The 12,971-nt window shown below is 41.8% G+C and overlaps 1 protein-coding gene and 1 long non-coding RNA gene across 4 annotated transcripts in view; one reads left to right on the forward strand and one right to left on the reverse strand.

Moving 5' to 3' along the window:
• The window catches only part of LOC133246761 (uncharacterized), a 240,273-nt gene extending 238,040 nt beyond the window's left edge, over window positions 1-2,233 (reverse strand). Inside the window, exons 1-2 of one of the 2 annotated variants that reach the window (XR_009736136.1) lie at window positions 1,966-2,233; window positions 7-1,107 (exon numbers count right to left, since the gene is read on the reverse strand). This is a non-coding gene — a long non-coding RNA (uncharacterized LOC133246761). The remainder of the gene's footprint in view (window positions 1-6; window positions 1,108-1,965) is intronic. The other variant, XR_009736140.1, reaches the window with a different exon arrangement.
• Window positions 2,234-2,410: 177 nt separating this feature from the next.
• The window catches only part of MKLN1 (muskelin 1), a 392,081-nt gene continuing 381,520 nt past the window's right edge, over window positions 2,411-12,971 (forward strand). Inside the window, exon 1 of one of the 2 annotated variants that reach the window (XM_061415397.1) lies at window positions 2,411-2,498. The gene's annotated coding sequence lies outside the window, so the exon portion shown is untranslated. The remainder of the gene's footprint in view (window positions 2,499-12,971) is intronic. The other variant, XM_061415396.1, reaches the window with a different exon arrangement.

A 12,971-nucleotide genomic window follows, 5' to 3' on the forward strand; every position in this document is an offset into this window, starting at 1 on the left:
ACTTACCTTGGGGCTGAACACCCGTTGCCGCTTTAATCCGTTTCTCTTTCCTTCCTGCGGAGCGAGACGCAAGGGGAAAACGATGCGCATGTATATTTGTAGAGCACAGTCTTCTAGAATTCCCCTTTGATCATCAGGAGGAGCGATGGAGGCTTCGGAGACAGGTGCAGTGCTGGCCGAGGCTGCCGGCTAAAAGTTGTTCTCTTGGCTGTGGGCGGCGGGGTCCCCCGGCCGGGGCTGGGGACCGGGTCTCCCTTCCCCCCCGCCGGCGTCGCCCACTTCCCGCGGGGAACTGCTGCGTGCGGCTCGGCTGCAGGGGAGGTGGCGTAGTTTCTCTTCCTCCCACCTCTTCTCACTCACTTGTTTTTGTAGCCGTGGGCTCCCCTAATGCTTTCCTCTCCACAATGTTGTTTCATTATATCATGTCCATCATGTGACACCGGAGAGGCCTCTCTATGGAAACTTAAAGGGCCTCCCACGTGACTGCAGCAGCAACAACAGCAGCGGCAGAACTGGCGGCGGCGGCCGCAGCCGTTCGTACCACCACCACCACCCACCGAGAGCCCCTCGCAGCATCCCGGAGGGGCTCCTGGCGCTGCAGAAGCCTAGATAAGCGAGCCACAGCATCCGGGAGCTGTGGCGTCTGTGCGTGCGTGTAGCCTTTGCTCATTACATAGGAAACCGAACAGAAGGAGCGTCCTTAAATCCTTTCCTACAGTCACAAAACCCACGCTCTGTTAAAATGACATTTCGTGGCTCCTACTTTATTTTCCCCTAGAGCAATGAGTTTTCTATCAGGTCTGATTAAATTTTACCGAGGCAAAAAGAAGAACCGGACTTGTCCCTCTGCGAGTTCAGCCGGTTCTTGGGTGGCTCAGAAATGACAAAACAATAATAACAGAAATAGAATCAGGCATTTGATACATAATTACCATCGTACCAGCCTTAAAGCTTTTCTGGAATCAACATTCCTCCGGTAACTGTGTTGATGATGCTTGCAGGAGGCAAATGCAATGCAGTTTTTCTCTTCCGCAGCTATATTAGGACTTTGTTGCTGACAACAGTAAAAACTTGTTTGTGTCAGGAAGTGAGGTACGACGATATGACCTGGAAGGTACAGACAAAACCAAAGTGGCAGCTTTTGCATTACTTTTCTGACCACATTCTTTCAAATAGAAGCAGCTGATCTGCTGTAAAATGCGTAGTGTGTTTGGTGGGAAATCAAATAATCAGAAAAACACATTTTCCCCTTAATCATAGTGGACGTGCTAGACGCTAGAAATTACCTATAGATTTATATATATGTTTCTATACAGAGAAAAAGTCTGTGCCTTTATATGATAGTTTGAACCAATAACTTTGTCATCATTTGTAGCATTTAACTGAAGCATTTAACAGACACTGAAAGACTTAAGTCCAGTTATGTGTGAATCCATACCATCGGTTTTTAGAGCCTTCCGTGTTATTGAATCACAACCCCCAATCCTAAATCTCTGCCTTAAAGATTGCATGGATCATAGGATTTTATCCTGTAAATCCAAGCTAAACGGCTCTTTTGATGTTTTAGTTCATGCTTTTCAATTTATAAGGAAAACTCCCTGTTGGATTGGCAGCATTATGAAAAACTTCATAGGAAACTGAAGAGTGGGGCGGAAGATCATGTTTTCTTTGCCTTGACTATATCTCTTTCCACCTCATCAGTTTCCCTCTGATTATCAGCCATGATGCATGATCTCCACTACATCCCTTCTGATTCCTTAATATGTCCCTCAATATTTACCTTACCATCTAACGCCTAATTCTCACATCCCTTTCCCCTTTCCTGCTTTTGCCTCCCAATTCACCATGTGCTGCCTAGATACTTAGCTCAGGCCTCCCCAAATTCTCCCTCCCAGTCCTCCTTCCAAAGCAGGTCCCCTCCCCTTCCCAGCTCGGTCTCCCTTCTCTGCAACTCTACCTCCTTACCTTTCTTTGACCTCCTTTATTCTCCTTCACAGTCTGGCCCTCGACTTCTCGGCCTCTTCTTCCCCTTCTTCCCCTGCAATGACCTGCCTCAATTGGGGTCTCCTTCACACCCTTCTCTTTGGTCCCATCCCTTCTGACGCCGAACCCCCAGCTTTCCTCACGGGCTTGGCCTGGTCGGCTTGAGCCTGATTTTGTTCCCATGCCCCTGGGCTGGGAAAAGAGTGTGTGGTGCAAAGCGGGGGCAAGCATCCCCCTCGGCTGTGGCCCCTGCCTGGTTCCCCCTCCGCCCCTCCCGAGTCCCGGTTGCGGCGCTTCCTGGGCGGATGGTTGGGACTTGCTGCGGCAGCTGCGGTTCTGCTGTGTCATGCAAGAAGGAGGCGGCGGCGGCGGCGGCCGGAGCTGGAGGGGGAGGAGGGGAGGAACCTGATCTCTCCGGTAGCGAAGGGCTGGAGGCAAACACCGAGTTCCCCCAGAGCCGCCCGGGAGCAGGGAGGGCTCCGCCACCCCGGGGGGCCCTCCCCGCGGGGCAGATGGTAAGTGGGGCGGCGCAGGTGGTCGCCTTGGGAAGGGAGCGTGCAGGGGGTTAGGTGGGGAGGCGGGGAGAACTAGGAATCACCCTGGCCAAACTGAAGGAGCCCAGTCCCCAGCTGAAAGGGACCCAGGCCACAATAAGGATGACCAGTGGCAGTAGTTACCGTTCGAATAATGGCCCGCAGGTGACCCAAGCTACACAGAGGAGTAGTGCATCCTGAACCAAGGACCGAGCTAGAGGCAATGTTTCAGAGTTAGAAAACCATCATCCCATCAGCCCTGGCGCTTTAGGGTACAGCTGAGTAGCAGAAGTCGACATACACCCTATTCCTATAGCCTGGCTGAGCTTTATGGGTTGCCTTGTTTAAAACTAGGAAAGGGTATGGAAACCTGCCCAACCTCACTTTAGCCACAGACATAATGCTCTTGGCCAGTGGCCTTGGACAAACAGCCTCTGGTGCAATTAAACAATCAATAGGAAAAATAGCTTCTTTCCCTTTGCCACCCGCCTTTCCCAAGCAGCTTCAACCAGGGTAGTTTATGCTGTTTAAAGGAGAAAGAAAACTACGCCTTGCGGTTTCCCTCCCCCCTTACCCTCTGTCAGCCTCAGTCCTGCCACACAAACTGCCCACCCCAGCTTCAGACTATGATTTACATTCGATGAGGGGACTGTCTTAAAGCCTGAAGAATTTTCACCTCTGCTGCCCTTTACTGGGAGGGGATTCAGAAACGTAGAACTAAAAGCAGTGAACATGGGGACATGGGGACAGGCTGGGCATGTAGGAAAATTGCTCCTTTTACCTGAGTGCAGTTCTCAGGACAACTTAACATAAACACACATATATATTATATATATACATATGTATGTATATATATATTATTCTTGTCCATTTTGCTCCTGGAAATCAAAGCACTTTCTGCAACATCATTTTTTTTTTTTTTCAATGTCAGTCATACATTAGCAGTAAGGGGTTGGCGGGATTAACTGAAAGGCTAATGACTGTCTCAGAAGCACATGCTGTTGCTAGGGAACTCAAGCTCGTCCTGCTTTCTAATCACTCGTATGTTATGTGGAAATCAAACTTCTCAGGGTGCTATTAAAATGAATGGCATTTGGTTAAAGGAGTTCTCGCTTGTGTTGGAGCATCCTGAATTATTATCGACTCCCTCACACCCACATATCTTGTTTTCCTAATTTGATTTCTGTATGTGCGTCACCACCAGGGACACGCAGCCTAGACCAGTCAGGTTCACTTCCTGTTTCTCAGAACTGGTTTATATTTGTCTCGTAGCTTTAGCTGGTAAAATATTATCAAACTGATACTCTTGGAAAGAAATCTGTGCTTGCTGTGAAAACCAATTATCCCAATTAAATTCTAATTCCCATAGAAAATGTCATAATTTGAGGAATAAGGTATACTGCCAGTTGCCATTTGAGAAAACCATTCTTGAAATGTAAAGCCTAGAAAAACCCATCATCTTTATTTCTTTTACCCAGAATCTTCATTCCTCAGCATTAGAACTAAAACAAACTCAATTTGAGGGCAGATTTAAGTATGATATTTCTAAAATAAAGCTCAAAAAAAAAAAATACACACTGAAGCTGGGGAAATCATTTAGACTAAATAAGGCATAGAACTGAATAGAATCCAGGCCCCAGAAGTACAAATAAGCTTGGGTTAGCGTTGGGGCACTCAGAGAACATAGTGTGATTACAAGGCTACAGTACAAATAGAAGCCCATCTCTCTGTACTAATTGTCTCTTTTGCCAATTCTCCTATGTCCCTGGATAAGACAGCCTTGCTTAGTTTTCAGTTCCTTCCTCTTTATAACAAGGATACCAAAAAAGGCAATATCATAAAGAAATGTATCTATGTAAATAGGTAGGTTCTGATGAAGATAATTTGTTTGGATGGAAGAGAATAGGGTATCTATGGCACTGAGGAGAGACCAGCCAGCTGAAAGTTAGGAAATTTTAATAGGCTGGATGACCTTGGTTGAGCTAGTACAAGTCTTCTCCTGTCTGTTTCCTCTTGGAAGCTAAACAGAAATGCTGGGCTATAGAATCTTTAAGATTCTATTTACAAAATTCTGTGTTGTACTGAACTCACTGCATAAAAATTTCAATTTTAGCTGAATTTTGCAATGTTAAATTTTGGCGCTGAAATTTTAATACCTATCCATAGAAACCTTGGAGGAAATTATAATGGGAAAGAGTATGCTGTTGACACATCACTTTATAGTGTCAGTTGCCAGACAAATAAAATTTACCTGACTCCCAAAGTACTTAACTCTGCTTACTTTCAGGTGTTGTAGGAGGAATAGGAGGAAAGGTAGAAAGGATGTAAAAGTGTATCAAAAGATCCTTCATTCAATTTAGATTCATTTAACCCAAAGTACTTTGATGAGCAAAATGATGGAATGATGAATAAAGGCTATTAAAGAATTACATGATTAACTCAACTCTCATGGAGTTAGTTATTTGCCTGTATTTTAATTAGTTACAGGCAAAAATATACCTAGATTTAAAAAATTTTCAGGCTCAAGATGTTAAGAAGTAGCATGAAGAAATGTGAGATTTGTACCAGACAGAGAAGATCTGACTTTGAAACCCAACTCTTCCACTTTCTTTATTCATTATTGAGTGCCTGCTATGTGTCAAGTACCGTGCTAGGCAGTGGGAATACAAAGATAAATAACACAGTCTCCTCTGAAGGATCTTGTAGTTTAATGAGGAGACAGATAAGTGCAAAATTGATCATACAATACTAAGATGTTAGCAACACGGGAGCTCATTGGAAAGGTATACATTTAACCTTCACCTTGCATAGTCACGGTCCCTAACCATAGAAAATGAATTTAGAGAGGAGATCTGAAGCATAAGTAGAATAATCCAGACAAGTGGGCAAATCAAAGAGAAATGTAGACCAAGCAAAGAAAGTATTATGTGTAAAGTCCTGAGGGTAAGAAGGTGTGCCCATAGAGTTGAAGGTGAAGGACAGAGCCCAGCAAGTAATAGATTCTGTCTTGTATGAATGCATAGCAGAACCCAGAAAGATCAACAAGGTCTTGTATTATGAAAAGTCTTATATATCCTCCTAATAAATTTCAACTTACCCTAAAGCCACTGGAGAACTACTGATGAGTTTTAAGGAGCATAGTGAGGCACTCAAATGTCCATTTTATAAAGTTCAGTCCAGTTTGGAGAATTTATTAGTGTGAGCAACACAATAAGCAGGGAGACTAGCTTGGAGGCTGTTTCAGCATTATGGGGATGGAAATGATGGACACCTAAGCTAAAGCAACAAGAATAGAAATGGAGAGAGGAGAAGGATTCAAGAAAAACAGGGTATAGAACAAGCTGAATTTTATTATTGATTATGTCTGCAGGATTCAGGAACCGGAGAAGAAATACAGCTCAGATAAATGGAAAGATGGTGGTACCATTTGCCAAGATGAAGAGATATAGGTTGAGGAGGGAATTTAGTTTAATTTGAAGCATGGTGTTTGAAGTATCCATAGGATATCAAAATGAAGCTTTCTATTACTTGAGTTGAGAGCTCAGGAGAGAGAGATGTGCTGGAATCGTCAGAATGAGTAACAGTCCCTGGAAGTAGATGACATCTTCAAGATAAAAGGTATAGAGTAAGAAGAGAGAAGGACCTCTTCTGAAACCTTATGGGAATGCAAACATTGAAAAAAATGAGGAAATAAATACACAAAAAAGAACATCCAGAGAGGTAGAAGGACCAGGAACAAGTAGTTTTGGAGAAGTCAAGAGAAATTGGCAATAGTTTGAAATGCTAAACGGAGGTCAAGAAAAATAGACAGAGATTCCTTGGTTTTAACAACAAGGTCAGTGTTATGTTCAGAAAGAAGGAGTTTATTAGGAAAAGGAGATAGTAACCAGATTGCAGTGGACTGAGGAGTGGATATGAGTAGAGGAGGTAGATAGAAAAAGTTCTTTTGGATAAGAAGAACTAAAGACTAAGTAGGAAGGAAAATGAAAATATCAGGAAGAGAAAATCATGATCTGTGAGGTTAAGGATGCATAGGGAAAGAAGGAAATAATATAGTAATATGAAATTCTGGATACTTTTGGGCTTCTTCAAATTGAATGACATCAGTTTATTCAGTTCAGTCATTCAGTTGTGTCTGACTCCTTGCTACCCCAAGCAGCACGCGAGGCCTCCCTGTCCATCACCAACTCCCGGAGTTTACCCATACCCATGTCCATCGAGTCAGTGATGCCATCCAACCATCTCATCCTCTGTCGTCCCCTTCTCCTCCTGCCCTCAATCTTTTCCAGCATCAGGGTCTTTTCAAATGAGTCAGCTCTTCGCATCAGGTGGCCAAAGTATTGGAGTTTCAGCTTCAACATCAGTCCTTCCAATGAATATTCAGGACTAATTTCCTTTAGGTTGGACTGGTTGGATCTCAGGTTTCTTTATAGTCCAACTCTCACATCCATACATGACCACTGGAAAAACCATAGCCGTGACTAGACGGACCTTTGTTGACAAAGTAATGTCTCTACTTTTTAATATGCTGTCTAGGTCACCATCCACCATTTGCTCAAGCCAAAAAGCACGTAGATATTCACGGTTCTTCTCCTTTTCCTCCATTCTCATGTCTCCTCCATAAAGAATTTAGGTCTACTTTAACCCTCAAAAACATTTCCAAAATCTGTCTCTTTCTCTTTCCACTGCCACCACCCTAATACAGACATCATCTTGTGGGCTCCTGTAATAGCTTCTAATTGGTTTTCCTATTTCCACTTTTGCCTCCTCTCTCCACAATGCAGCTAGAGTGACATAAATCATAACACACAGATCGTATCACTTCTGTCTTAGAATCCTTCCTTGTCTTCTGATTACACTTGAAATAAAGTTCAGACTCCTTTGCCAGACAGAAAGCCTTCTGTGGCATCCCAGACCACCTCTCTTTGATCTCTTCTCCCACCACTCTCCTCTGACTCCAACTTCAGTGGTCTATTTTTCTATTCCTCGAATGCATTAGATTTGCTCTTGTATTTAAAGGACTTCACCTAGATATTTCCTTTTCCTGGATTTGATCATTCTAATCTTTGTTTAAATGTCACTTCCTCAAGCAGGTCCACCCTGACCACCTGGCTGAAAGTACCCTTCCTTGCCCCTTCCTACCCATCTTAGTAAAGCTTTATTATTGTGTGTTTTTATTCTTATAAATGAGAACCCTTCTAAAATGTAAACCCCATGAGGATTCCTGGCAGATGGTAGGTACTTAAAAATGTTCACCGCATGTTTATAGAAGGCAAAAGAGAAGAGCAGTTGGTTATCAGAAACTAGAGGCATCAAGGACCAGAGCCTGATGTGGTTCAGGAATGGCCAGTGATGGTGGATTACTAGACTTTTAAGGTTCCAGGTGTGGAAGGGTTATTAGCTGTGTAACCCTGGACATTCATATTCTCTGAGCTTTATTTTGGAGTTAATACTAATACATGCCTCGTAGGGCTGTTAGGAAAATTAAATGACATAGCATAGATAGAGGTATAAGCAGTCTTAAGCTATTTGCAGGTAGTCAGGACTTCTGCAAATCAATTCATAATGGGCTCCCCTATAATGGAGTTAACATTTGAAGTAACATTGATGTGTATACACTACCATGTGTAAAATAGAGAGTAGAAAGCTTCTGTATGGCACAGGGAGCTCAGCTTGGTGCTCTGTGATGACCTGGGTGGGTGTGGTGAGGGGAGGGAAGCTCAGGAGGGATGGGGTGTATACATATAGCTGATTCACATTGTTGTACAGCAGAAACTAACACGACATTGTAAAGAAATCATACTCCAATTGAAAAATAAATTTTTAAAAATTGACGATTACTTGTTATTGGGGAAAATTTGATAAAATTCTGAGTTTTAAAAATTACTAGGATTCTGAAAGAATATGGAAATTGGATAATTTAAAAAGAAATCAGAGCACTGCTACTAATCAATAAGAAAAGCATCAAAAACTCCCATGAGACTGGGTAAAAGTTATGAGAGCAGTTAAGGAAACACAAATAGGTCTTTAAAATATGCAAAAGTGCTCAGCCTTTCTAATAACAAGTAATATGCAAATTACAACTGCAATAAGAGATATTTTTTACATACTGTTGTTGTTCAGTTGCTAAGTTGTGTCCGACTCTGCAACCCATGGACTTCAGCATGCCAGGCTTCCCTATCCATCACCATCTCCCGGAGTTTGCTCAGATTCATGTCCGTTGAGTCGGTGATGCCATCTAACCATGTCATCATCTGCCACCCTATTCTCCTTTATTTTACTTACTGAGTTGACACAAATCAAAAAGTTTAATTAGCATACTTTAGTTTGCCAGGCTGGGGAGTGGGCATTATTTTACATTGTCAATAGGATGAAAATTGGTATAACCCCTGTGGAGGGTAACTTGGCAGTATTTATCAAATTTCTAAATGTACAAAGCCTTTGGCCTAGCAGCTCCATTTTTCTATATTTATCCAATAGACATACTGACAAGTATTGAAGAATGACTCTTCCAGTATCTTTGCTGAAGCATTATTTATGGTAGATAAAGAATGAAAACAACCTACATGTCCATTGATAGAGAAATGGTTAAATAAATTATGGTACAGTTACACATAATGGTGGGCAACTGTTAAAAATTGTGAGGCATGGCTTCCTCATCTACAGTGATAGTGTGCTCAGGAAGAGAAATGATCCAAGTCAAGAGCTATTTTAAAGAATTTGACAATTGGATGGAATTAGTGAGTTATGGAGAGGGAGGTAGTATCATGACTGACTTGAGATTTCTTCAAAAAGGAGATGAATGAGTACGGACGTCAGTGACTGAGATGGAAAATCTTGGGACATTTGCAGAATTGCAGTATCTGTCTAAGTGGAGATGTTTACTGCAGTTTCATTATATGGATTGGAAGTTCAAGAGAGTTGCTAGAACTGGATTTATAAATTTGAGAGAAGATTGCCTAGGGAGGGTAGATAGAATCAAAAGAAAAGCAGACCCATGATTAAACTCTGATCATTTAGAGATTGAATAGAGAGAGAGAAAAAAAAAGACCTGATAATGGAGACCAAGAATCAGAAACCAGAGAACTAAAACCAGGAGACTATGGGACTAAAGCCACCAAGAGAGGAATATATTAAGGAGGATATATTAAGAATATGTTAAGCATTTAACATCAACTCATGTTAAATGCTGCCCCAAAGTCCAGGAAGATCACTATAATTTGTTTTCCTCATAAACCGTAAGCTCCTTGAAAGTTGCAATTATCTGATTTATTTTTGTATCCTTAGGGCTTTCCCTGTACCTCTCAGGTATAATCAATGATCCGTATATTTTTGTTAAATTGGAGAGAAAGACAAAGATACAGAAAGAGAAATAGAGATACAAAAAACAACAACAATAGTATGTGTCTTTGTGTCTCAATAAATAAATAAAGCATATTCTCTTGAACTGTACTGTAAACCAAACTTGATCTTAGAAAGATCCCTTGGTTTTACTCCCGAGCTAACATGTTAATTGAGCTCTTACAATGCCACGTTGCTGGGGTGTTAAATGCCTCTTGAAAATATTTTGATAAATAATATGCACCCGTGTCTCGTCATTCTGAGTCATTTTTGTCTTTATTTAAGTCCTGGGTGATGACAAAAAGAGCAATTTGCTTTTCCTCACCAATGTGACTCCATCATATCACCTTGAATTGGTTGATGGAGTCTGGAGAATCCGTTTCTGTAATACACTGTAACCACTCATAAGGATGCCCAGCCCCAGTTTCCAATCAAAGAGAAAAATGACTTTGGTTAGGAAGAAACATACTACCTCTTAGAGAAACCACCAGCTTCTCAGTTTGTTATTGCTTCTGCCAAAAGGTGCTACTGCTTTCGGGAGAGAATGTAGAGGATGCCGAAGGAGGAAAGGGTTTGACTTTGTCCTGAGAATGTGGAAACCTTCTACACGGCAAAAAGAGATGTCATGACTTTTGGGTCCAGGGTCCTCCAGTTAGAAACCAAAGTAATAGATGTCACTTAAACAATATTTAAAATGTTATAACATCCTGTGTTACTTAGTGAGACCAGAGACTAGTAAATTTTTCTGTAAAGGGTAATAGTTCAGGCTTTGTGGGCCACACAGTCTCTGTCCCACCTACTCAGCTCTGCCTTTGTAGTGCTAAAGCAGCCATAGACAATAAGTAAGTGAATGACCTTGGCTGTGTTTCCAATTAAGCTTTATTTATGGAAAATGAGCTTTGAATTTCATATAAGTTTTGCATGTCATGAAGTATCGTTCTTCTTTTGATGTTTTTCAGCTACTTAACAATGTGAAAACCATTTTTAGCTCACAGGCCATGCGAAAACAGGGGTGGGCTGGATTTGGCCCATGGATGTTAATTTGGCAACCTCTGATTTCAGACAAACAAGAAGACCATGTCGTGAGAAAGATTTTCAGATTCAGAGCTCTGAAGAAAATAATCTGTTTCATGTATACCCTTTATTTTAACTTCTCAAATTTATTTGAACATATAAACACATTTGCCTACATCTGACTTAGCATGTCTCCTCAGTTCAGTGTGGATTACCAGTTGGCCCCTTCTCAGCCATGTAATGAATGAATGCATGTCAGTGTTGTGTTTCTGTAGAGCAAACTGAAGAATTCTTATCGCTTGTCTATATCAACACCCAAACCAAGAGAGGACATAGTAATTCTAATAACATTTTTAAGCTGCATTAATTCATTCAGTAACTACTTACTAATGATCATTTTTATATACTGCAGTACTGTTAGGGAGTTAGAGATAAAAGAGGATAGAAGATAAATTTAAAAATCTAGTGGCTGACAGGTGTCAGTGGTTTGAATGTATTACAGTATAAATATAGTCGTTTAAGCCTCAGATGCATAGGCAAAAATTAAGTTTAAATCTGAGCACTTTGTGTCCCAGATGTGTGACCTCAGGATGATTACATAAACCATATAAGCTTCATTTTCCTCTTTTTAAAATGAGCATCATAATACCCACCTCCCAAGGAGGTGCTGTGGGAATTAAATAAGACATAGTGTATGTAAATCAGCTAGCATGGTACCTGTACACAGTAAGTAATAAGTAAGTGAAAGTCGCTCAGTCGTGTCCGACTTTTGTGACCCCATGGACTATACAGTCCATGGAATTCTCCAAGCCAGAATACTGGAGTGGGTAGCTGTTCCCTTCTCCAGGGGATCTTCCCAACCTAGGGATTAAACCCAGGTCTCCGGCATTGCAGGTGGATTCTTTACCAGCTGAGCCACCAGGGAATTAGTTGTTGTATTGCACCAATATGAAGGTACATAATTTGTTCAAAAGAAACACACAATTAAAGGCAAAATAGAATAGCCATGTGAGTTAAGAACTTACGAATACAAATGAAAACTCACAAACCTGAACGTTGATGGCTGGTAGAACCATCAAAATAAAAGCAGAAGTGACGTCACAGGAGCTTACAATAAGGCAGCTGGCTAGGTGTCTTGCCTTTGCCTTCCAGATGGAACAAGATGCTGGATTATCTAAGGAGCCCTGCCTATAGTTCTAGTTCTCCGAGCTCCCCAAAATTTAAATGCCAGTTCTGATCAGAGAGAAAGTATGTCAGAAAAACATCTAGTTCTGCTTTATTGACTATGCCAAAGCCTTTGACTGTGTGGATCACAATAAACTGTGGAAAATTCTGAAAGACATGGGAATACCAGACCACCTGACCTGCCTCTTGAGAAACCTGTATGCAGGTCAGGAAGAAACAGTTAGAACTGGACATGGAACAACAGACTGGTTCCAAATAGGAAAAGGAGTACGTCAAGGCTGTATATTGTCACCCTGCTTATTTAACTTATATGCGGTGTACATCATGAGAAACGCTGGGCTGGAAGAAGCACAAGCTGGAATCAAGATTGCCGGGAGAAATATCAATAACCTCAGATATGCAGATGACACCACCCTTATGGCAGAAAGTGAAGAGGAACTCAAAAGCCTCTTGATGAAAGTGGAAGAGGAGAGTGAACAAGTTGGCTTAAAGCTCAACATTCAGAAAACGAAGATCATGGCATCTGGTCCCATCACATCATGGGAAATAGATGGGGAAACAGTGGAAACAGTGTCAGACTTTATTTTTTGGGGCTCCAAAATTACTGCATATGGTGATTGCAGCCATGAAATTAAAAGACGCTTACTCCTCAGAAGGAAAGTATGACCAACCTAGATAGCATATTCAAAAGCAGAGACATTCCTTTGCCAACAAAGGTTCGTCTAGTCAAGGGTATGGTTCTTCCAGTGGTCGTGTATGTATGTGAGAGTTGGACTATAAAGAAAGCTGAGCGCCAAAGAATTGATGCTTTTGAACTGTGGTGTTGGAGAAGACTCTTGAGAGTCCCTTGGACTGCAAGGAGATCCAACCAGTCCATCCTAAAGGAGATCAGTCCTGGGTGTTCTTTGGAAGGAC

Source organism: Bos javanicus, chromosome 4, assembly GCF_032452875.1.
Source record: "Bos javanicus breed banteng chromosome 4, ARS-OSU_banteng_1.0, whole genome shotgun sequence".
Lineage (NCBI taxonomy): Eukaryota > Metazoa > Chordata > Mammalia > Artiodactyla > Bovidae > Bos > Bos javanicus.